We start from the raw sequence: 26,598 nt of genomic DNA on the forward strand, positions 1-26,598 counted from the left end.
GCAACGAACCCCACGGTGTGAACCGATCGTTGCTCAAATGTACCTCTAACAATTGGCCGAATTTTGGAAACGAATGATAAATATTGTTGTCTGGTTTAAATAGAAAAAAAAAAAAAAAAAAAAAAAACAAGCTTCATTTCGACGCCATCCGAACGATGAGCGTTGAGCTGGCCGACACTTCGGTGCAACACGATTGACGCGCATCCGCCGGGATTTCAGGTTGTTCGAGGTGACCGCGTGCATTATTCACCCCGAGTATACCTCGTTCGTTATACTCGACGACCTGATTAACGTTTAACCACGGAAATTAATCGATTCGTTCGAACGGCCGGGTGTGCATCTCGCGATGCGCCGCGTACCCTTCGTTTTCCCTTCGGACTTCGTACGATTTTATCGTTATTTTGATTTTGATTTTTTTCTTCGCGATCGACGTTTCGACGATCGCGACGTCAGGAGTGCTTCGTTCGCGTCGAGCTCGTTACACCGCGGCGGTTGTAACGCGTTCGAGTTTTTCCCTCCGGGTCGTGCGCGTTCGAAGAACGGGAGAAAAAAAAAAACAAAAAACGAAACGGCAGAGAATAAAACGTACGATATTATAACGTGCAAGCGCAGCGGTACAAAATGTTCTTTGATATTGTTCTGTCTCAAATATAATTAAAACCTCCGACCCGCCGCATTAACACCCGACCCGTATACGTACGGGAAGAGTCGAGCCCGAGCAAGCAATACCGGAATACCACCGCGCGTAATTAAACCGAGCGTACATATTTTCATGTTACATATATATATGTGCAATATGTATATGAGGCCTGATGAGAAGAACTACGTTGCTTTCGCGTCGGCATAATAAAAATACGTACGTACGTACGTACACACGAGTAAGCGGAGCCTCGGTGCATTCGAATCGTGTGAAGTTATTTTTTTTTTTTCCGTCTTTCGTTTTATCGCAAAAAATTTGTACCTTATTTTGGGATACCGCCGCGTGTCCGACGATTGGTGAAAATGAGAAAACCGAGGCATGAGGATTCCTCGATATACCTCGTGTACGAGAGCGAGTAAAAAAGGGGAAAAATAGAAGGCTTACTCGGGCCAAGGTACACCGATCTACGGCGTCGCGAGGGTCCCGGTGCGAAAAGTTCATCGCGCGGGACTCTTCGCAAGTACAAGTAGCGATGGGGCACTCGTTAGGTTGGTTCGAGTTTGCGGAATCGGGTTCGGGTTAGATTCCCCGCGATCCGAGGACACGCGGCTATCTCCCCTTTTCCCCCTACGGTTTCTCCCACGGCCGCGTATACGACTTGCATACGTATCGTCGTACGCGCGTACGTATACGACCCGGGGATCCATAGGGATAAAGATCACAAGCTTCACCCCGGCACGTTCGCCACCGGCTAGGGTTGAAGGTGCAGCTAGAAGAGTCGAGAGTAGGGAGGAAACTAGGAGCGCGGGGGGCGAGGGAGGGGGGAAGAGGACGGGAGTCAGGGGGTCGGGGGGGGGTGGGTTTCTCCCAAGCGCGTTGTACGTATCCACGGAATCGTACGGATCGCGCCGAGCGAATCTATCTTTCGAGAAATTCGCGGCACGAACGGCTTTGATGGCGCCCGGAGTGATTCTCGCCCTGGGCAGAAACGCGCAGTCGTGTCCTCGGAATCCCGCCGACACCACCCCCCCCTGCTTCCGAAAGGGGAAGCGCCCCGCAACATCCCTACTCGACCTCTACCGCGGGGTGTAGCCGCGCTAGCCACCGACTCCTACGCGACGCGCTCTTCTCTTGTAGCTTGACGACGTTTAAGCGGCTTAAGTGGCACCCCGAACCGCCACGTTTCGCTACGTGAGTAAGTAATACGCTTTTATAAACGGGGGGTGAGGGGGAGGGAAGGGGTTGAATCGTCGCGCGAAAGAATCAAGGATACGAGGGGGGGAATCGGCGCGCGTGTGCTAGTATAATATCGTGTAGTAGTCTCGGATGGAACAGTGGTGGGGTAGACGGTTTACGTTCGCAACACCTTTTCACACTTGCGGGTACGTATAACGTACGTACGTCCGCATTCGCGACGAGTAGGTATGGGTGAACTACGGGGTGGCTAACTACCCGGTAAATTAGTAGCAAGGGTGCGCGCCGGTGTAGAGTAGGTATACAAGGCACGTTGGTTAATGGTCGTTTGAAGCTAGGAGAGGACGAGAGGGAGGGCGAGGGGAGGGGGGGGGGATAAAAGTTTACCGTACTTATATAGAAAATTAAGAAACTAATGGCCGCGACAAGCTCTTAAAACATGTCATACCCAAGTGTCGGTTCACCTCCGTTTTGCAGTCAATGTTATAGTTCTGTCGGGTACACCCCGAGGAGCTTAACGAGGCGACGAGGCGCGAGCGTTTACTGTAAAATTTATAAGACTCTTCGCCACTCGGATCAAGGTGGCACGGATTTTTTATCAATAAATTATCAGCCTGCAGTCGGGGAATGAGGGGGGGTGCGGCTTCTACACACAGAGAGTCGAGCGGCGGGGACGAAGGACGAGAAAGTTCGGTCTTTTTCTCATTTTCGTTTTCTTTTTTTTTCTTTTCTTTTTTCTTTTCTTTTTTCTTTTTTTTCTCATTCTCTCCCCGGCATCTTCTAGTTACCATAATCCTCATCTCACGTGCATTATAACTCAAGTTCGACGGGCTTCAGGGAGGCCCACCTTTACCAGCCGTCTATACGGCCGACTTATACGTCGTCGGATCAATGTCCGAGGCACGCATCGATCTCGACCCGAATCCTCTCCCTTTGTTCCCTAAAACCCGGCGGCGTCCCGTTAACCCCGCGTCCCTCTTTTCCGCCCTTCCCACTTTCGTACCTCGCTCATCCCGCAATCTACGGGTACGAGAGGCGAAGGAATCTCTCGAAATATCGACTCAGACTTGAGAACTTTAACCCTCTCGATCGGTGAAGCGGCACAACCATCGCCACTCGAGAAAACGCCACACGCCACACGCCTGCGGCGACGCCTACTTCGTACCCTCTTTCGTTCACCGTCCCTCTCTCCCTCTCTTTCTCTCTCTCTCTCTCTCACTGTACTTCCTACGAACGCTTCGATATATGTCACGTATTTTTATCCCTTCGATTTACCTCCTTACGTCCTTGTTACAAGGTTTCGTGTCGAGGGAAATTTTCCCCCAAAACTTTACGTCCGTTACAGATTCCCGAGTTCGAAATGTGTCGAGGAAAGGGTGGGTTTGTATCCGAGATACGGATATAGAGCGAAGGTAACCGAGATAATAGATCGGTAACGAAGCCTACGGTAATATAGATCGTTATATCTGCGGTTACGCAAGCGGGTTAATCGCGCGTTTGTTAATTACTCGTAACAGGCTGTTTCTGCGCAAGGTATAGCACCGTTACAAGAGGGAGGAGGGGCAGGGAAGGGGGAGGTGGAGGTGGAGGCGAGTCTGGGGGATGGAAATTGCAGGTCGATGTTTAAGGGGTTGTGAATACCGATTGTAAGAATGTAAACAATTCCGGAATTAATTAATTTTAACGAAGTAATTATTATCGGCGAAAACACGAACGGCTCGTATTACTTTCGTCGGAAAGTCATCGGGAGCCCGGTTCATCCCGAGGGCAGAACGGGAACCGGCGCGGTTCGAACGAACGAGAAAAAAATCAAATAGAAATGAAGAGAAAAAAAAAAAGATTTCATCTCAAAGAGCTCTTATTGGGGAAAGAGAGGGGATGAAAAAATTTGAATTAATCATTTTTTTCCGCCCCCTCTCCCTCCTACGTTATTTCTCGTCGTTTTTCAAAATTCAACACCGAGTAATATCAATCCCTCCTGTCGCGTTGTCTGCGGTAATACGCGTAGGTCTGACTGTGTACGGATAATAAATAACGACAGATTTGAAGAAAAAATATAATTATTCCACGTCCGAAGCAGACCTACCCCTACCAGAGGAATTTCACTTCACCTTATTCTTCTGCGTCGTCGGCTTCTGTTCTTCTTTCGTACCGTACGTATAACTCGCACATTCGCTACCCGGTACCCGGTAATTATTCATAATTAAAACGAGCGCCGCCCTTATATTAATCAACTCGCGAATCGTTGTGAATTCTTCAGCGAAAAGAATTTCATACAAATGAATGTAACAGGGGGTTCGTTTAAATCGTTATTTAATCTGTCGTCAGAATTATTATACCTCCCCCCCCCCTCCGTCCGGTTCTCCAGCGCCTACCACCCCGAACTCCTCCTCCTCCTCTCGTTGCCCTCGCAGTTTATAAACGGTGACGCGCCGCTTGAGATCGAGTCGCCGAAATCAACGTCGAAATATTTCGCTCGACCCAATTTTCGACCCGATTCCGGCGGATACAGTCGGAATCGGGAACCGTATAACAACCGTACGGAAACAAAGAGAAGGAGGGGAAAAAAAAAAGGGAGGGGTCGAAGTGGGAGACGAAAAAAAGATTGAAAAAATAAAAAGGAGAAGGTAAAAAATCAGGGGAACTGCAACGCTAAATTGACGCCCGAAATTTCACCATCGCCGTCCGCCCAATTTCCTGATTGCAAATACCCCGCAGCGTTCGTCAGGTATACATACATGTATACATATGTACGTACGTGGTACGTCGGTGGGTATTGCACACACATATATATATATATATATCGATGTACGGCACGCAGACGTAACACGTGGAAAATTGTCATGTAAATGTGAATGTTATACATCTGCCCGCGAACGCTCGTTTCGAACGTGCCGAACATATACCGTGCGTACATACGAATATATATATGTGTGTGTATTTCGGGGATGGACGTGTGCGGCGACGCTGGGCGCGAGTGTATTAATCACAATTTGTCAGTTGCTAGCGGGTGCCTACCGGCCGACCTACAAAGTCCGAGATCGACATTTTACGCTCGTTATTTCGCTCTCGACCGAGTTCGCCCTGTTCGCCCTTCCCTCTCGTCGTTGCCGGCCCTATCCGCGACTCTTCTCCACCGAACCGCGGGCCCTCGCGCCCCACCTACACAGGTATTGTCGGTATACCTCCACACACCCTCAACACCCGTCGTCGCGTCGTTGCCGAGCCGACGTTATTAATGAGACGCTAATGGTCCCGCAGCTGGTCCGCGGCCCACGGACTCACGGAGTCACGGAGATACGTACGTCGTGTGTTCCACGAATGATAATCCGCCCTTGCGGTGCGTTTCTTCGTCCGAGTGGATCTCGCGATGCTTGAGGCCCTTCGTTTACTTTTTTACCCTCTTCCGCGTCGCTGCGAATTCAACTGACGCCGTGGCGAAAAATGAATAGTTCGCGATTATTATACATATCGACGAACGTGAAATAGAGTAGTGTAGGAATGAAAAAATAATCGACTTTGAAATAAAAAGCATCGCCCGCGACGAGCGGGGTTCTTTTGTTGTTTTTTTCCCCTAATTTTTTCGTTTCCAAGTTTCGGTAGCGTATTCCCCACTCGCGAAGTTCACAAGAGTTCGCAATTAGCAAGCATAAGAGTAGCAATATTTTGTTCGTTTCAAGTTTCAGCCGAAAAAACCGGTGTTACCCCTACAACGAAATGTATCGCCCCGGTCGCAAAAGCGGGGGAGGGGAAAAAAAAAAAGCTTCGGGGAAGAAAAAAATAATTTTTCGTTTCTCGCGATCGGTAAACATTTTTTTCTTTCGGATTCGTTGAGATTCCCCAAAAAGTCGGATCGACGAGCTTACGGATACCCGGTGGAGATTCAATTTTCGAAATTCATTAGCGCGCGCCGCGCTCATTGTCGTCCGTTTCTAACGAACGTTGTTTTCCGAAGTGGTACGGACGGAGTGTTTAATGAAGAAAGAAGTCCTTGTAGACTCAAGCTCGGAGTATACCGGTGGATGGATGGATAGATAGAGAGATAGAGGAGAAGGATGTTCGTAGAGCGTGCGAGCAAACCGCTTCATTCCGATTGGGGGTCTTGATCCCCTTTCCTACTTCCCTTGTTGATCGGAGAAATCTCGTTACTCGAGCTTACCGCTAATGAACGTCGACGATCGCTAATAGACATTCGCCGAAGAGTGGCTTTGCCGGCTATAAGGGAAATCCGTCCGCCCTCGGGCATATATCCGGACTGGAGATCCCCTCGATGCTTCCCGATTCCCCCCCCCCCCCCCCTTCCCTCCCATCCCCGTATATCGGCGTCCACCCTCCCCGTCCGTTCGGCGATATCACCGTCGTCCGCCGGTCGAGTGAATTCGCGTTGCGGTCTGCACCCGAAATACCTGGAATAGAAAGCGCACGGTGCGGCCGGACAAGGATTACCGCCGATACACACGTAGCTCGCTTAGTGCACCCCCTCGGGTTCTCGGGGGCGCGGGGAGCCCGTGGTACATCCACCGTCCCGGTATCCCGTCGGGTACACCGGGGTGAGTTGGCGCCGAACAAACACAACGCCTTCGATCTTCTTCCACCGATGGAACATCGTGCGCCGAACGTTACGAGAGGATTATCATCCTTGCACCGCTCCCGTTTTCGATCCCCGAGATCTACGTCGTGGTTCGGTTTGCTTTACGCTTTGGTTAGCAACAGGAACGGAGAAATAAGAGGAGCGAAGGAAGGGAGAGGCGCGCGATCCGAGTGTGTGGCACAGTTCCTGCCGGACGCTGAATGTGTATATAATATATATATATGCATGTATGTATGTATGTATGTATCCTTCTCAACAGTGGTTACATACACACGTGCATACTTGCGTTCGTGTGTATATATGCATGTGTGTGTATATGTATATATATATATACAGGCGAAGCAGTTAGCGTTGCAGGACGTTACTCTCGAACTTCGACTCTCTCGGCGGATTCTCGACGATGAAGTCGTTCCCAATAATGATTGTTTGCATAGTTTACCGACTCGAAACGATAACAGACGGGGCGTTGCTAACCTGGATACCGCGCAGTTAGCTCCAGGTTGCATACATACGTCAAATTACTACTCGCGCTAACAAACTGAGGGGAAAGCGCACACAACGTGCACGAATCCTAACGATCTCAAACGTACCTCACCACGGAGCGAATCGAAATTCACGGAAATTTTTGCACCGGACGAAAAACCGTACGGCGGCGTTTCGAAAGACGCGCAGAGAGGTACGGTCGTAGGGAGAGAGAAGAAAATAAAAAACAGAAAAAAAAATAAAATAAAATAAGGAAAAAAGGACGAGAGCTGGTAAATCGATTGACTTTTAGTTCATCTGTTCGGAGAGTAACCGTTCCGAGGTATTGGCGAACGGGAGATTTATTAGACAGGTGAATCCCGGAGGCACTACCGGGACGAATAGCTGCTGCTACGGCTTCCTCTTCTTCTTCTTCTTCTTCTTGTCTTGCAGTCGGAAAGCGACGGCAGGAAAATAAGAGAAACAAGAGCCGAACGGAAGAAACCGTTCTTCGTTCGATCGTTCTCGATTGAAAACAAGGAGATTTCCGCCCCTCCAACGGGCGGAAACCAGGTGTGGGGTGAGGGGGTGAGGGGGGTGAGGGTGCGGAAAAAGTGAAAGTGTACATCGTAAGAAGGACGACGATAAATTCCACCGACCCTCTATATCCGTCTAAGATTTACACCGCGCTACCCCATTAATTCAGCTTTGCTTCAAGTTTATCCAACAATAACCGCAGGATCAACACCCGCGCGCCATTTTGGCAAGGAATTATCAGCAGATAAGTAAACGCAGATTGCAGCGAAAGGAGATGGAGGGGGTGGGGGCGGATGGGGTGGGGTGGGGCTCTCGGTGTTGTACATAAAGGGTCAATTGGTATTTACCATGGGGGGGGGGGGGGGCTGATCGCGTTCGAGGATATCAAATGAAACGGAAACAGGCTTTACGTTACATATATATGTATATATATACCAACGAATTCCCGAAGGGGTGGACGTGTACGAATATATACCGTACACATATCTGTAATATATGACCCCAGGATGTGGCGAACCCTCGGTATAGATACGCCGCAACGGAGGGAGTGACCAGCTTTTCTTGCCTCGTTCGATGTGCGAGAAAAAAAAAAAAAGAAAAAAGACCAAAAGACCAAAAAAGAAAAAAAAAAAGAAAAAAAGAAAACAGCTCGCCAAGAGCAAAAAAGAAAGACACGGCACGTTTAAGATCCGGGTTCTTAGAGGGAGTTTATTACCCTGGTGGGAACATTATCCGATAAAATATTGTCGCCGGGTTGGTCACAGATTGCGACACACGCCGGTGCGGTGTATATCTGCAAAACTTCACGTGTACGGCGAGTGTGTCGGAATACGTGTGAAAAATAGAGAAGATTGGAAACACATCCTATCCCTTTTCCTACTTTTCTTTTCACCCCCCCTGAAGCTGTTTTCCGATACGCTCTCCGTGTACAAGGTGTACGCCGTTACCACCGCTGCACGCGATAATTGCGAAGCGAGTAAAATATTTTCTTTGTTGAACGCGAAACGACGTAATTTTCCTACAAGTTTGTCGTTGCGCGTTGCTACTTTTTTTGTTTTTTTTTGTTTTTTTCTTTCTTTCTCTCCCGTCGTCTTCTCATATCGAGGACGCCCGTTCATATTCCGTAAAGATATACCACACAGATACGTATGTACATATAAATAAGGTGGGTATATAAATACGTGGTACCAAACCTCCGCCGCCGCAACCTTCGCGAGAGGACCAAACGGAAAGGACCTACGCGAAGCGGAACTGGACAGCAAACTACCGGTGATATTTAGCGTTTTCCGATACGCGATGCACCGCGGCCTCGGTATACTTCCTTATTATCGGTCCTCGCTGCTCTCGTTTGCTCGATCGTTTCGCAGTATCCTTGTTTTTTTTTTTGTTTCTTCTCTTCTTCTTCTTCTTCTTCTCTTTTTTTCGTCCTTTTATTATTTACTCCTTTTGTATCCCATCGTTTCGCAAATTATTATCGCCCCGTTTCTTCCGTGCAAGAAGAAGTTCCACATTTTTGTACGGAGAAGAATTTCTCGCAGGTATACGTATTGTTGTGTGTACGTGCACTTCACGCTCCGCACGTACATACCTATACCATTTACAACGTAAGGAGTGTGAAACTATTCCAATTATTTTCACCCCACGTCTTATTATCGTCGTTATTTATATCGTTATCGTTATCTTGTATTTATTATCATACATTGCGAACCGTTGTTGTAAGTACATACGACTGACGAGATAATAGGGGTGCGGCGACGTCGATATTTCTACTTTCGTTCTTCCGGCTCACGCGGAGTCAATTAAAACGCGCGAACACCGGGTGTATTGGAAAAGGTCGAGATGCGAATTGATCGCGATTACCTCGATCGTTCGGAAATGATGAAAATTCCGAAAAGTCCGAGTGCGTCTCTTGCAACGGAGACGCGCGAAACGCGTTCGAAAGAAAACGTGACGAGATAGACCGGAAAAGGAATATCCGTTTTACATACACATATATATATATACATATATGTATTCGGTCGAACTGCGAAAGCATGAAAAACGAGAATCGTTACGTCGCACAAATTGAAAGTCGTCGGTTACGACGGTGTAATATTATTCCCCGTTCGTTGTTGCGTCACCACGCGTGTTTCTTCGGTCATCGTCGATAAATAACGTTTATTTTCCCTTTCCTTTTCGCGACTCGTTTCGCCACCCCCTCGCTTCCGCGAGCTTCGTCCCACCCGTTTTCCTTCTCCTTTCGTTCGCCTTTTTTCTTTTTGGTTTTTTTTTTCGTTTCTTCTTCTTATTCCTTCTTTCGAACCTCCGCCCCGAACCAACCCCTGGAGACGCCTAATCTTATTTGCACTCTTGCGAGGCTTCTCGGATTCCCGCCCTGTAGACGCCGGGACGCCGGGACGCCGGGACCTGCAGTATGTACCTTTTCTCTCTCTCTCTCCCTCTCTCTCTCTCTCTCTCTCCCTCTTTCAAGGTAAATACACTTCCTCTCCTCCTCTTTTACTTTTCTCCCTTCCTCACGCCGAAAGGAGCCGGGACGCCTACGGGGGTTGTACCACCACCACCACCACCACCACCCGGGTAAGGGAACCTCGAGTTGAAATTCTAGGCGAAATTTATTACCGTTTTACCCCGCTTTCCCATCCTCGGACTTCAAGTTCGGAGTGGTAGTTGAGTGAGGCAACAGGGAGTCGTCGTCCCGTTCCATCGGAGCTCTGCTTTCAATCGATTGTGTTTTTCATCGACTTTTCAACCAAACCCCCCCCCGCCACGGATATCTCTGAATAATAATTTCTAACCTTTCGAAGACGTATTTTAAAGGTGTTGAAGAATTAAAATTCAACGCCATGGTTTTACGGTAGGAAAAAGGGGTTGAATATAGCTCTATATAATATTGTTCGGGAAATTGGGGGATATTTGAATATTGTGACTTCCGTTATTATAATATTATATTATTCGTTGAAAAATTGAAAAGTTCCAGAAGTTGAGACAATCTTGAAAAGGGGTAGGGGGTGGGGGGGTGGGGGTTGGCTACGGGGGAATATAATTATTGCAAGTTTGTTCCGGAGTAACTTGCTAATAACTACCGCTAATGCGGAATAACAGAGAGAGAGAGCGCGGCGAGGTGCGCGCGATGAACGCGAAATTCTGCCTCGGATTCTCAAGAGCGATTACGCGTAAGCTGTTTCGCCGGGAGTGTACAACGTTATATCCACAGCGCGGTACCCGCCTCTCACGACCCCCGGAGTTTTCCCCCCGGTCAGGAACCGGGTCGAATTTCTCCGCTTCTTCGTTTGTTTAATTTCCTCCGATATTGAAACACGGAAGTCAAGATTCCGCGCCCCATAACTCCTCGGGAACCCTGCGCCGGAACGGAATGAGACGAAACGGGCAACCGGTCGGCCGTAGAATTAAACTTTAAATAAGTTAAGTTCGCATTAGCCTCGAGTAGCCGTCTTGAGAGAGAGAGAGAGAGAGAGCAAAAAAAAAAGAAAAAAAAAAACATCGAGAGGGGGCGAAATTTCGGCGGTGGGAGTAAGGTGGATTTAAGGGAATGATGAACGGGGGGGTGCAGCCCGCCCGGCGTAATATACACAGAGGTGAAAAGGCTAATGAATGAAATTCCGAAAGCTTTTAGTTTCTATTGAATTATTTCAGTCGGCAGGTTCGTTGGTTGGTTGCAGCTCGCTACCCGTCTGTATCGTAGGCGCGCGTACGTTTTCAAAATAATTAACGGCGGCGGTAGCGGGCTCTCCGCGCGTCATCTTCACCCCCCCCCCCCCCCCTGCCACCGATCCTCGTTCCGAGGTGAGTTTAAGGTCGATTCGCGTAGATCTCGGAGGTCGTCAAACCCGAGCTCACACGCCCGTGTTTCGGATCACATCGCGATTCCATTTTTTTTCTCTTTCATTTCAATAACATTTGATCCACCCTCGCCGGTTATCCAAGCGTGTAAAAGCTCCGCAGCTGCTAGCTGCGGACCGCCGTACGTACGTATAATGTTCTTGCGAATTATTATGCAATCGCCGCATGAATCTATAACGCCTAACGACGATCTCTTGAATGAGAATTAGCTGCTTTCAACCGCTGCGCCCTTAATCGCTCGGCTGGACTCGACCTCAGAATTTCCGTTCCCGTTCCCGTTCCCGTTACCCCCCTCGCCGTCGCCGACGCCGTCGCCGCCGCCACTGCTGCTGCAGTTGCAGGAATTTACATCTTAATCGTACCGCGACACCGTTTAGCTAGCTGGCATGTGCATATTATTTTGCAATATATCCGAGCGGCAAGAAAATTGCTAAAAATTTATGAAAATTCAGTCTCTTCTAATGAAAAAAATTCCTCAGACGTCGTATAATACGGCGAACAACGATAAGTTAAAAGCATCCGAGACTCGCTTAATTGTTATTCAAACTGCGACGCGCGTCAAACATGCTTCGAGGAAGTTCCCAGGATTCTTGTTAATTCGTGTACACCCCATTCACCCGTACAGGTACAACTGCGAAGACGGGACGACGCAAATTAACATAGCTCTCCTGTAACCTCAACGTCTTGGTCTCGTGTTACCACCGCTGACGCCCGACCTTCTCCACCTACTCACCTCACCCCGTAACTCCGACGACACGCCGTTCGCATTAACAAAACCACCCCCCACCCCCCTCCCCCCACGATACGTGGGGGGCACTTGTCGATTCCCGCCAAGTTTTTTCTCAATTGGAAAACGAGAAAAAAAAAACAGTGAAATTTCATCATTTCAATATGGAGATTTGAATATTTCTGCACAAAATTAACATACGAATAATCTGGCGGCGAGTAATCGAGAAAAGTGAAATTATTTCGCGGGGGATTGAAACTCGGCGGGGTATTAATAATGATTAGTACAAAGATGTACGTCCCTCGGTACGCGACGCCGATCCGCCGTCTGGCTCGTGGTTAAGAAGAATCTCATCGAAATAACCAGAAGTAACGGAGGACTTTTTTTTTTTTTTCATCTTTCGTCCCGCCTTCTCTCTCTTTTTTTTTCTCTTTTTATCTTTTTTCGGCTTTCGTTTCATCCTCTCGTGGTTGTCCCCCCGTGCGCACGAGTTCCTCGAATCTTGTTACGAAAAATCCGGGCCGAGGATATATAAGAGGAGAAGTAGAGAGAGAGACTTTGACGGCTTTGCAGGACTCTCTTATACGTACACGTACAGCAAGCTCGGAAGCTTCAACTTTCTCACAGCTGGGAGGGAGTTCTACGTCGCCATTGTAACCGGTATCAAGTTTTAATTGCGAGTGGTTAAGTAGATCCGTTATACACGTATAATTATGAAAGAAGAAGAAGAAGAAGAAGAAGACGAGGAAGAAGAAGAAGAGGAAGAAAAAGTGGTGGAACGCTGGTAAGTCCAAGTGGAAAAAACGAAGTAACAAAATTCAAATCTTTGTATACCCATGCGAACTAGTTGTTACGAACTACCGGTCGACGAACGGGGAGACTATCATCCCGCAATTTCATCCAGTCGAGATGAAATTCGTGGAATAAAGCTCGAGATGAAATACGAGGTAAGATACGACGGCTATCGGATCATCATCATCGTCCTTATTATTGTGCAAAATAACGCCGTCTCAATTTTTTTTTTTTTTTCTTCTTCTTCTTCTTTCTCCCCGCCAAGAAAAACGAATCGAGGAAAGCTCGACCGTTCGATCGTCCGCCAATTATTTTGATTTTTGATTTTTTCTCTTTCTCTATTTTCGGAACGGCCGTCCACGATTCGCAAAATGGGAGGCGTTCGCCGGAGGGGCCCGTGAATAAACCGTGCGGTGTTTCGGGTACAACGTCGCTACGGAGACGCTATTAATTCGGAAAGCCCCCTTTACGGACGGATTTAGACGCGGTAAGAAACATTACCCGTCGAATTCGTCGCCCGCAGCCCAAGGTTCGCGGTCCCTCGGCTCACGGAGCGCTTTGATCGTACCTTTGCGGCTTTCCCTTTTTCCCCGCCCCCCACATATTTTCGCGCTCAGCAGTCGTTCCGTCCGCGCAGAGTGTCTTCCTCGCTCCCGTGTAACTCTCAAATCTGAGGTATATCGCTATACTTGTATATATATATATCACGCTTACCACCTCGAACCGACCCCCAGCAGAAGCAATCAGTCCCGACCGCTTAGCCGTGTTACCGCGTCCTTGTAATAAGTATCCCATCTTATCCGACCCAGGGGGAAAACGTTCGAGTGGAACGTATCCCGCAGGGATCGATGCCCCCCCGTCCTCCACCTCCACCTCCACATCCCCTTCCCTCCCCCTCCCCCCCTACGGAATTAGAGATATAACGTGGTATACCGAAAAGTTCTGAGGAGAAATAACCGAACTCTCAGCGGAGAACGTGAAATACTATACGTGTACGTATGTACGTACGATTCCGAGGAGACTCGAAGAAAAGTGAAAAGATTTGGATTTTTCTCTTTTTTTTTTTTTGTTTCTTTCAATCTTTTTCTTCATATTTCTCAACGTTATAGTATTAAATGAGGTTGAAACGCGGTGTGGAATTACAACTACATTACATATAGATATATATTGTATATATATAAAACTCCGTAAACTTCGACCTTCTACCTGCAGTCCGAACTGAGAATTCTAAACAACTTTTCAACCCGTAGGGCGTTGTTATACACACCACGTGCATATCGTCGGAGAGAAGAAAATTAGTTTACCTTTCACATCTTGCACTTTTTCTTTTGCCCTCTCTTCCCCTCTTTCGCCCTCTTTTCCTTTTCTTCCTTTCTTTCTTTCTTTCTTTTTTGTCTTTCTCAGAAATTTTCATTCCCACCTCTCCGACCGAGGTCCCCCGTTATTTTCCAACTTTCTGCCCTGTACGCGCGAATATAACGTAGCCACCCCGGTAACGCGCGTCTACGGGTACATAGCCGGTTATACTTAATACCGTACCATGTACACGCGTATGTACTGTACATATACATATATGATTTACTCGGTTAGATAGGGAGAGCGTAGGAGCCGCTGAAGCAGCGCGTTAATATCGTGACAAGTTGGCGGATGAGCGGGGTACCGGTTTCACCCTTCGGTTCACCATCCGATCTGACGTACAGCGCGATGATGGATATCCCCCGCTTATCACTCTTACCTCTTTGGGTATATATATATATATATATATCCTTTCGCCCCCCCCCCCATTTTTCCCTTCGTTCTTTTTTATTTTTTTTTTCTTTCTTTCGCCTTATTTCCTCGCCCTTTTGCCGAACGAAGCTACGAACGGAACAGGCCGCGCGTAATCCTGAAAAGTGAGGAGTGAAGAGTGAAAGGAGCGATAGATCCTCGCCGCTCGAAAATATATATCCGCCTGTACGCTCTCGTCTTTTTGTGGGGAGAGAAAAAAAAAAATAGAAAAAATGAAACGAAAAAAGAAACGAGTAACCGGTGGAGAATAACGATAATATGATGAAATAAATTGCCACACCGTAAATGGAATACCGTAAAGAGAGTGAGAGGGGGTGGAGGAGGAAAAAAAAAAAAAAAAAATACGACGACGATAATAACGATCGTTCGGCGGAACGGAAACGGAATTAATAAAACCGTCCATCTTTATACAATTTTGCGGAGGACCGAAAAACTTTCTCTTGTCTTGTCGGTAGGAGGTATGCAAAATCGGTGGAGGACCCGAATTTAACCGGAGCGGGGTTGCCGCCGGGTGACGCGGCTGCTGCGGGGTTTGAATCTTTCATGAAATCGAAATCGAGAACTTCGTATATTCCTACTGATTTCCAACCCCCACCCCCGCCCTCCCCGCGCGCGCGAAAGGAGTTTTCCCTCTCCCTCTTTGGGGCTTACTCTCCGCGTGCGACGGTACAGTCCGACCGACCCACCGTCGTCGTGGGATCAGATGTTCGCTCTAAAAATGAGGAAAATTTAAATAGCTAGCCGGCTTCGCATCGCCTTTGAAATTTCGTCGACCTTGGCACGTGCCGGTCGAAAAGTCGCGGCGAGTCGAGCATGCCAATCCCCCGAGGATAACCAGGGTGGAGTACTGCGATGGTTTCATATACCCGACGCACACGTACGACCGAGACCGAGACGGTTCCGCACGGCGGAGTGACCGGAGTCCGTGCTGCGGACGAGGGTGAAAATGAGGTGGGGAAGGGGTCGCGGGAGGACGAGAAGAAAAACTTATCGACGCGATCGAGGTCTTCGTACAAAAGTATCGAAGGGTGGGAGGTGGGAGGGGTGGGAGGGGGGGGACTTCCTCCTCTTCCTGCGGAACCACGCCGCGAGTTTCCGTTGCGCGAACTGCAGGCGACCTGAAACACATCGAAGAAAACTTCCGCGTGTGGAGAGAGGCGGGGGGCAATACGCTCGAGTGCGAAGTTTCGAATGGAGCTGCTAACGATCCCTGCACATCCTTTTCACGGAACGTATAGCCAGATAGCCGGCTAGCCGTCTGCTCGGGTGACCCGACCGCGTGCCGGAAGCGGAGGGGGTGGAAAAAAAAAAAAGAAAAAAAAAAGGAAAAGAAAAAAAAAATAAATAAAAGCAAGGGAGGAGAAGAAGTTGGGGCGATTCGAGAGACGGAGTAAAAAGATTCGATGAGGTCGAAGCTGACGACGAGGTATCGACTGACTTCCGTCCGACGGGAAACCCGGCACCTCTCGCGAAGGTTCGCGAATGAGAAACGCCCGCGTCGAGGCGCGCGTATCTCCGCTACGCGAGGTTGTATTCGCGAATCAGCGACCGAAGGGCAGTAAAACTCGAGTCGTAAAGCGAAACCGAGCCTTAATAAATTCGTCCCCGGCTTATACCGAGGCCGTTTTGTCCCGCTACTGGCACATTCCCCGTATTATCCCGTTCTACCCGGATTCCTTATTGTGCCGGTTTTACGTGTCTTACGTGCCTACGAGAGTGCCGGGACGCCTCTCTCTGACCCCGCGCGCAAAGGTGTATACGTATATCTATACGTATACGTCGTGTATAATAACACCAGCAGACGCGTATTATATTCGCGATTATATTAATCGTCGCTAGGACTCCTGATTCCCTCTTTAACCGTTTGTTCCCGTTTTTCACTCCCCTTCCTCCCACCTGCCCCCCGGGAAAATACGATTTTTCCCTCCTCTAGATTTCCAGAAGTATAATAGCAGGGGGTAAAAAAAACTGGAAGTGGAAGGAAATAAAAACTAAGGTAACTACTGCAATAATAAACGTTCACTCCGTGCTCCGCACATAAGCTCAGGTATCACGTGGTCTGAAAGTGCAAACAAGTAGAGAGGAGAAAAAACGAAAAAAAAAAAAGAAAAAAAAAAGCACGGGGAAGAAAAAAAAAGAAAAGTAGGAAAGACAGGGGAAAAAAGAATCACCGCGCGTCGCTTTGCCGAGGGTCGTTGGGCGACCCGGTGGCGGGCGGTTTCGGAGTGCGGGAGGTTGAGGTGAACCGTAGGGGAAGGGGAAAGCTTCGTTAAGCCGGAGCCGGAGGGCTACGCCGAGTAAACTGTCCCCTTTGTGAGAGAAAATTGCGTTTTAATTCCCGCATTGAAGGCGCCGCTCGCTCCTGCATTCTGCAGGGGACAATCATCAGCCGGGTACGGGCTCTAGATGCGGCAGCCGTACGGCTCGCAGCTATTCGGGAACGAGAAGACGCGGGGGGGTCGGGAATGGCGAGGGGCGTGGGGGCGAACTTTGTCATCGCTTGTTTGGTTCTCATCTACTTGAGAACCGTGAGCCGAGTTCTGCCGTTCTGCCGTTCCGCCGTTGCATCGAGCGGTAGAGAGTAGCTCCGTAAACAAATTTCATCGTTTTGCGAATCTACCACTCGAACGTTCCCGTCTGCGTTTAGCCCCGAACGGGGTGAGAAACGGGGGACGAGGTGTGTGCGTACGACGCGGGGATCGCCCCCGTTCGTTAACGTCGCTATACACTCGAAGAAGAGCGCTACCGCCACGAGTGCTGGGCAAACTGTGGATAAGGGTCGAGCGGTGATTGCCCTATAAAATATGTATCCCTTCGCTTTAACCCCTTCCGCTATTCCTTCGTTTTTTTTTTACCCTCTCTTTTTTTTCTTTTTTTTTTTTCTCTTCTTTCTCTTATTTCACCTAAAAAACATCGGGCACGACCGTCGCGCGTATGCCGCTGAAATACGAACCGAAAAAAAAAAAATGAAATAAAATGAAATAAAATAAAAAAAGGAATTGTCAGCCGTGTCTCGGTTGTACGGAAGAATATTACCGGGAGTTTAGCGTATACGAGAGAAAAATATATTACATTATCGTGGAACGGCTTCGCAACATTCTGCTCTGTTTTTTTTTTTTTTTTTTTTTTTTTCAACGGCAGGGACGGTATAATTTCGAGTATTATACATTCCAGGGTGATTTGAACGCAAACGATTTTTCCAGATATGCTTCCACCGCCTGTCTGCCTTTTCGCGTATTGTGCCCCCAGCCAGCCTCCCTTTTTTCGTTCCTTTTCCCTCTGTCTCTCTTTTGGCGTAACGCGGGAGGGAGAGGGACCACCGGGGAACTGGGTTAACGTTCGCTTTCACGAGAGGAGGACCACCGGCAATTTCTCCTTTTTAAATTTCCGTCAATTTGTCGGGGCAGGTTGAGGCGGAGGATCTCGCCGTCCTGATTTGCGTACTAAAACCCTAACAGGTTCCACGTTACTACATCTACCCATTAATATCGTGTGTACGTAGGTATATACTCTACATCTCCTCAACTTCTCGGCGGGAACGAATTTCATTTGCATGCGCCAATTTAACGAACTTTACCTACGTACCTACGTACGTACGTAGGTACGTCTGTGTCTAGTAGTTAATGTAACTGTACAACGTCGCGTCGTGTAGAGGGGAAAAAGTGGCGCAACGTAACCCGAACAAAGGACATTGTTCGACCCTACAATTCGACGTTGCCACCGCGTTGTCGTCGCCGCCGCCACCGCCGCTATGCATTCGCACCAGCTATTTTCTCAACACCCTACTGAAGAGCTTCGCGTGCCGTAGATATACTATATATGTGTATATGTGTTTCGTTTCACTTCCAACCCGCGCTGCGGATGCGATTCGCGCGAACGTTTCGCGGTGCGGAGGTGAGCACCCGATGCGCCGAATAACGTCTACGGGTTCGTATCAGTTGAATCCGAGAGTGCGAAGAGGCCGCGGAGAGACGCGGAGAGAGGATAAGAAAATGTAGAGGGAATAAGGGAGGACGAGGATTTCAAGGCGACTTCGGAGAATTTCGCTGGCGGGAATATACTTATACGAGTTGGGGAGGTATACTTTGCAGCCCACTCGAAACCCCGTGCAATCTCGGCAAGCCTCCACCCCCCCCCGGTTTGAACTACGCGTAATCGATTCTCTACCACTGTGCGGTACTCACGTGTACGGGGGGGGAAGGAGGGTATGTGTCAGCTTCGGGTTTTGCTAGAATTGTTCGAGAACGGATATATACGTATATGGGCACGGGGGGGAGGGCGGTGCACGTCGCGCGAGGAATTGCGAGTTCGCGAGACGCGAGGACGTACGTGCAACGCTGCGACGATACCTTCCACCCTCACCCCCCCGCCCCGCCGGTTCTCCGTGGATTGAGGAGTAGAGACGACGCGACGGTGAGGGGGGGGGGGGGGGGAGGGAGGGAGATATATCCTCTCACCTATCCGAAACTCGAGGTAAACCTTTTCACGTAAAATCTACCTCCGGCTCTCGCTTGTTCACCCTAAGAGGCTCGACGTATCTCGGATAACAAAGCCACTCACTCACTCACTCTCTCTCTCTCAATCTATCTTATACCTGAAACTTCACGTCCGTCGAAACGTCAATCTTTTCGCGTAAGGGTAATACCTGGGCAACCTGTACGCAAGCGGTTATTCGACGGATAGCCGCGTGCGTGCGTGCGTGCGTGTCCCCCCCCGTTTGTCCTCGGATGTGCTCGCGTTGTTACCGGAACGACAAAACATCCCCCCCCGAGTCGCTTTCGTTCGTCGATTAAAAAACTATACTCGCATGGGGAGAGAGAAAAAAAAAAAAGGGAGGAAACAAAAAGTGGAAAAGAGTAACACGAGCGAAGAATTACGGAAAAGAAGAGCAGCCTGATATCTCGATAACTCCCTCGGCGACTTTGCCGTTTCGCCGTTTCTTTTCTTTCTTTCGTTTTTTCGTTTTTTCGTTTTTTTTTTTTTTTTTTTAGAATTTCTTCTCCACTCCTCCTCAAATGCCCCGCGATAAAGATAGCACCAGACGTAATTAATAACGTCTAACTGATGTTTCTTCTGCCCGTTTCGTTTCACCGTTTGGCACGGTGTCTACCGTTCGTTACACTCCTGGCATGTTTCATATATTCGAAGCAAAAAGTTCGCATCGCGGATTAATGGCAAGAGGAATGATTGAGTTTCAAAGTTGTTGATTTTTTTTTCTCCGTCCCCCCCTCCCTCCTTCTACATTCGTTTATTTTTTACTTTTTACTTTTTTATTTTATTTTTCTTTTTTCCATCCCTCCTCGCTTCTTCCGCTCCGTCTTGTTTCTTTGCTGATTGATGGACCGTCACGAGTTCCCCAAGTTACCTACAAGCCACGGTATTACCGGAGCTTATCCGCGAGAGCACCAGTTATATAATAATGATGATAATAACGAGGTATATACATAGATTACATTATACCCTGAATTATATACTTTCCTACGTATGTGTATGAAACGTGTGTGTCTGTCTGTGTCTGTGTGTATACACGTTACATACGTACACCCCCGTAAGTCGCTACGGTTTATACCGTTTCGCGGGGGGGGTTAATACTACGGCCTCCCCCCGCGGCAGTTCCGCCCGGAGCAACCACGCCCGTACCATCCGTCCTGCTTAAAGCGATCGTTTCTCACGCTTTCCCCCTTGTTATTTTCCGTCACCCACCCCCCGCGAGACTCCACCCCCCCGCAGCACCTCAACCCTCTTACCTAACCTACTCCACGCGCGCGACAATATTCCCAAGGTAGTGCGTCAATTTGGCAAACTCCGTTCCCCACCCCCCTTCAACCCCCTTCGACCCCCTCGACCCACCCGTTCCACAACGCCGCCGCTTTTCCCATAAATAGCCACTCGCGTGCGCTGCAGCCGGGGGGGAATGGAGAATTAAGGGAGGTAAGTAGAGAAAGCGGAGAAAAAAAAGTAGAATACGAAAAAATACGGAGGAAGAGGAGAAGGGCGAGCGACCTTTTGGCGTCGAGGAGCCGCTCTCCGCGAGGACCCTTGAAAACTCGAACGTTACCGCGCCCTAGCGCAACGCGTGACTCTCGTGCGCAACGCTACACACTTTTCACGAAATAAGGAGCTCGCGAGGTGATTTTATTTCACGCTTACCCCGTTACTTTTATATTCTTAGTTTCGCCACCCCCTCCCCCCTGTTCCCCCTTCACGTAGGAACGTACCGTACGTACGTACGTCGCTGTGCAAGTGATTTATTATATCTATACTTTCTTGTGTCGAGGATAACTGCGAACCGCGACGAAAGCGGAGGCGGCTCGCCGAAGGGGGGAGGGAAAAACGAGAGGCGAGAGGGATCGGGAGGGATGAAGCCGCCCTTGTTAAGCGTCGAGAATTTTTTCCGGTAAATCTGCCAACAAGAGTAGGGCGAGGAGGCGGGCGGGCGAGGGGGTGGGGGGTGGGGGGTGGGGGGATCGGGGACGAGATTTATCATTGAGAGAAAAAAAAGAGATCAGAAAAAAACGAGCTACCGTCGCGTTGTCTCTATACCGTACGTATATAGGTATACCGAAAGCTTGCACAGTCGCCGTAAAAGCTTCTACCCGTCGCGTTTTACCCAGCGTTAGCTCAGTAGCAGCTGACTGTGGGATTTGAGAGTGAAAAAAAAAAAAAATAGGTGACGATATATACCGCCGACTTCCCTCAGGATCAACGTCGAGCTGTCCCTCTTAATTAGGTCATCGTATGCACACTGTTTGCATCCGTCGTTTGTGCAATACGTACATATGTGTATGTATACGTGTACATACGGTATATACCTGTATATACCGAATGTAATATGTACACGGATGCATGCGGTGCGATACAAGTAGGGTAGGTGTATTATTGTACCTGAACCGCTGGACGCGCTTGCAGGGAGTGCGGAATTAGGGTCGCCATCGATTTTGCTTTAGACAATAACAAACGTTTCAACCTCCGCCCTCCACCCTCAGCCCTCCGCCCTCCGCCCTTCGCTTTTCACCCTTCGCCACCGAATATATCCAGCGTCCGCAGTAGTCTCCGTATATAACTATACCTGTTCGTAGAATACCCACGATGCGCTTCCACGTGTAATAGGTATCTATTATAGGGTGGGGGGCTAGGTAATACAGTAGATTGGCATTCTACTAGATTCCACCAACACTCGCAATTACCCCGCCGACGGTGTTAACGCATTACGACTTCGCGCTCAGATGTTACCACCGAAATTCGGGGTGGACTCTTATTTTTTGTCCGTTGAAATTTTTTTTCTCGATTACCTTCCATCTTCTCTGGAAGAGGTAATCGTGCATCGCGACGAATTAACAGGTGTGTATATACGTGGAATATATTAAGCGACGATATTAGGCATGTACATTTACTTTTTTCGGGGAGATGATACGGGTGTAATGTATATTAGTACGAAAGTAGCTTTCGCGAAGGGCGCGAAGGGGCGGAGGGGTAGGGGAGGTGTCGAGGGGGTTCTGGAAGCTCCGGGCCCAGTGACTGGTGGTAGATGGCGGATGGCCTGTCCGACGTAATTCCAACGTAATTGCTGAAACAACTCTAAACAACTCTCGTTAAAAGTGGCCGACCGCAACCACCCCCCACCCCCTCACCCCCCTTCTCTTTCGAGTTTCCTCCACGCGGCTGTTTCGCTTTCACCTATTTCGCCACTTTCCTGTAACGGAGCCACGGGAGAGCAGCACCGCCGGCGTTATTCGGAGGGTGCGGAGGGTGCGAAAGCTCAACGTTCGGAATTAAACCTCTGCAACGCGGTTCGCTACGCGACGTCGGTCGCTTCGCTCCGATCCTCTACCGTTTGCAGGAATTGTTTCAATTATTGTTTCGAAACCATCCCCCACCCCCCTACCCCCCACCACCCCCCCTTTCATACCGCTCATTGTTCTAATTGTGAAAACACCGTTACGTATAATACAAACCGGCTTTCCGACTGCGAAATTTCCCTACGATACGGGGTACACGTGCGAGAGTGCCCGTGGTATATCGAACTCTCGACCACCCAGTTCGCGCCTACAACTCGAATCGCGAAAACGTATACCTATACTATATCTCTCCCCGGGGAGAGTCGCGCGACTGATATGGCCGATCGCCAACTGGTCTCGTAATAAAAATGAGCCAACTATACCAACGATTCCGAACGCGAAGAAACCAGGGCTCCGCTTTTTTCTTTCTTTTTCTTTTTTTTTCTCTTCTCTTTCTTTTTCCGATTTCTTTTTCCATCATTTTTTAGTTTTCTTTTACTCCGCTCTTTGGGATTCTTTTCTCGACGCGATTCCGATAAGGGAATTTAACACGCGGTTGAAAAGAGGTCGACAATCGCACCCGAGTGCATACCGAAACCACCGCGGAGCATTCGTATAATATATAAATCTGATAGCCGATAGAAAGTCGTCTCCGAGAAAAGAATCAGCTTTATAAATTTTTTCCTTTTTTTTTTTTCTATTATTTTCAATGAAACTTGGAACTCACGTATCCCGTTGGAAGAAGAACGGGAAGAAAGGTGTCCTTTTCAATCGGGCTCTCTCTCTCTCGGCTGTGGGGTAGCAGTGCACGTCGGCGAAAAATATTTTCCATCATCTTCGACAGATGAACACAGAAAAAAAAAAGCAGAGAGAAGAAATCCAGTCTTTGCACTTCTGGCGATAGCTTCGAGTATACGACGTATTCGGCTGTTGCTCGCTCACTGTTTTTCCCCAAACTAAATATCCTCGGTCTACACCTTCCGTCACCTTCGCACACCGACGCCGTTCTGTATCTGTTGTGTTGCGGTGTACCGTAGTCCGTCGTCGACCAATAGGAGAAGAGGATTTGCCATCGCCTCTTAATTGCCCGATACGTATATTCCATCGATCGGAGGATCGTCGTCACTCTTCGCTACGCCACGCATTGGGGTGCCTCGTCAGCCGTCCACCGTGTATCGAATTTATAACTCTATCGTTTGTGCGTTATCGCCTAATTTTGAGTTCTACGGCGCCGTTCAGTTTATCGGAGTCACTTCTGGCGTTCTCCTCGTTTCGGTGAGTTTTCGTTAATTAATTTCTTTTCAGTAACTCCAATCGATCCCCTCTTCGTTCGAGATGCGCGCAGTCTGGTTGCGACGTCAGTGGTAAGTCGCATTCAATATTTCGACTTTCTGTGTGTTTTCCTTTTTCACATTTTCAGAATATCTAAACTCGTTTCACTGTTCGATTAATTAAATAATAAGAATTTATATATGTGTGTATATGTTCGTCTGTATTCTGCGTATTCATTTGGCGTCGTACAGCGGCACTTGGTTTCGTGTTTATGAGGTTCGCCCGAGTCTCTCCGTGCGGCTCGGCGGGCTTCGTCACAATATTTACGTCCGCGTAAGGTCGTATCTACCGGTACGGTATTTACGACGTCATCACGTACCCACCGACTAACTATTCTCCTATAAGTATAATACGGTGTGGGTAGATATAGCGAACCTACGCCAAAAATATAGGGCGTCGCCCATTTCTTTTCGCTACATCCCCCTTCACTTGCACGAATAAAAAAAGATAAAAAAAAGAAACTAAGAAGCTTATGAAAAAAAAAAAAAAGAAACAAGCGAGAAGAATGTAAAAGAGAGAAAAGAGGTGGTGGGAAGCCTGAATTAGATCGCTCAGCTTCTTATGGAAATGGTGACATTTTTTGCTCCTACTCTCTCTCCGTCATTCACTCTTCCATCTTCATATGTACCACGTCTTCGCGCGCATACGTATGTACATGAATGATTTACGCCTATGTATTACGTGTATATACCTATATATATATATATATATATATATATATATATATATATATATATTTGTATATATGTGCCGGATATAAGCTGTACACTTCTCTCGGATCACTCGCGCTTTTTCGTCTCCCGGCTCTTTTATTCCAGTAGGATCGAAATGAGGGAGGGGGGGGGGGGGCCCTAAAATCGGCCGGTGGATGTAGGCCTACGGGGGTACCGCGGTATACGTACATAAGAATCCTGCAGGATTACGTTCCGCGTCCAAATCCTTAACCGCCACCCCTCCTACGTACGGTAGAATTGCCTCAAAAAACCACCGCCGATGAGAACGCGGGTCCTTCCAGCGAGCCCAATTGCCTTTTTTGTTCCTCTTTTCTTTCTCTCTCTTTTTTTTCCCACCTACCCCCAAGACCCCCTTTTTCATCCGCCGCCGCCGCGCCGCGCCGCGCCACGTTCAATTCCAGCCGAGGGATAAGAGATAAGTGCCGGGAGCTCCTCGCGCTTTCCGTTTCTGTCCGAGCCCACCTTTTTGCACCATCTCCATCTTCATCTTCACCTACTTCGTCCCCCGCCCACGGTTGTTCCACGTTGCGCTTTTCTTTACGGTTTCAGTTTGTTTTTTTTTTTTTTCCCACCCTTTGCCTCGTCTCTCTTCGTCTCTCTCTCACTTCTTTTACATTATTACTTTCGTTTTCGAAACTTCCGTAGGATCCCAATCGTTTTGTTCGATTCCACGCTGTACAAGCGTGGCCTGAAAAGCAACGTTACATCCCCGCTGTGGAAAAAAAAAAAAAAATATAAAGTAGACGGGTATGATTATTTTACGATCATGTAAACGAGTTGAACGAGTGATTTTTTTTCTTTTTTTGTTTCCTTCATTGTACCGCGATTCAGCGATCGGTATTATCGGTTTCACTACTGCGGGATTTCGAACGTTACGCATCGTCGAATCGTTTACAGAAATATATCTGTTGGGTAAATTGCACGAGAGATATATTAATTCGCATCGAAACGTATAAAACGGCAAAATCTGTCGGTTTTGGCGTTCGACGTGAAAAAGAAAATTGAATTATTATTATCATATCAATCCAGAAATCTTCGTCGTTGGAAGATCCCTCGGGTGACTGTGTTCGATGTATACGTATACATGTATACGGTACAGGGCCGATCCATCACCGCACTCGGTGTAACAACTTCGTGCAGAGTGTTGCGACGCACTTCGGCGCAGAAATATAATAACAGAAGAAAAAGAATGCGAGATGAAGAGGAAGGGCGTACGAGGCGAAGAAACGGGGGGAAGAAACGAGAAGCGAGTAAAAAAAAACAGAAAAAAAAAGAGAAAAAAAAAAAAAGAAAGAAAAATGGGGAAAATCGCGGTACGGAAAAGTGCGGGGGTTGCGCGAGAACGACGGGAAAACTAAAAAAAAATAAATAAATACAACTAACAATGGGATAGAGAGGTGGAAAAAAAAATATCTAAGAACAAGAAGAAAATGAATGAGTAAATAAATGATTGCGAGAAAGAAAGAGAGAAAGATGGAAAGATGGAAAGAAAAAAAAAGAAACGTGGAAAAAAGTTAATTGGCGTTACGAGGAAGGAGAAGAGGAGTGTGAGCTGAAAAGTGGAAATATAATAAATTGTCCGCGCGTTGCGCGCTGCCGAGAATCTTATTGTTAAAAACTCTGACGCAAAAAAAAGCTACAAAAGCCTTACGCTTTCAAAGGCCAGAGGTAGCTCTAAAACCGCCTCGAGAAATATCCTGCACACACCTATATACGTGTATATTAAAACTGACGGTAACTGTACATAAGGTGAGGTATATATAGGTGTGTTCGAGGGGGTGGAGGTAAAGGGAACGGTTATAGATACGCGGGGCCAAGAGAGAGAGTCGGTGGAAAATTTTATCTCATCGTTAAAATCGTCCAGCAGCTACGGGTAGGTAACCCACCCACCCAACCCAGGGCCGCGCTGTTATACGACCAGCCGACGACGAGTTCAATAAGAGATAATGTTTAACGGTTTCTCTTTTAACATAGCCCGGGCGATATCGTCTACGGGATGCAGTCCGATTCCTATAAATTTCGAATCTTCGATATCCATTTCTATCTATCTCTCTCTCTTTCTCTCGCTTAGGGGCGGATAGTTTTATCCAGAGATTAGGAGAGTCGTTTCGCTCGGGAGCGTAAGAAAATGTCCGCGCCGGCGTGGAAAGCTGCCGAAGAAG

The 26,598-nt window shown here is 48.2% G+C and overlaps 1 protein-coding gene across 3 annotated transcripts in view; it reads right to left on the minus strand.

The window, feature by feature from the left end:
• LOC105688696 (hemicentin-1) overlaps positions 1–26,598 on the minus strand; it is a 148,328-nt gene that overhangs the window by 47,461 nt on the left and 74,269 nt on the right. The window lies entirely within an intron of this gene.

This window comes from Athalia rosae, chromosome 6, assembly GCF_917208135.1.
Source record: "Athalia rosae chromosome 6, iyAthRosa1.1, whole genome shotgun sequence".
NCBI lineage: Eukaryota > Metazoa > Arthropoda > Insecta > Hymenoptera > Athaliidae > Athalia > Athalia rosae.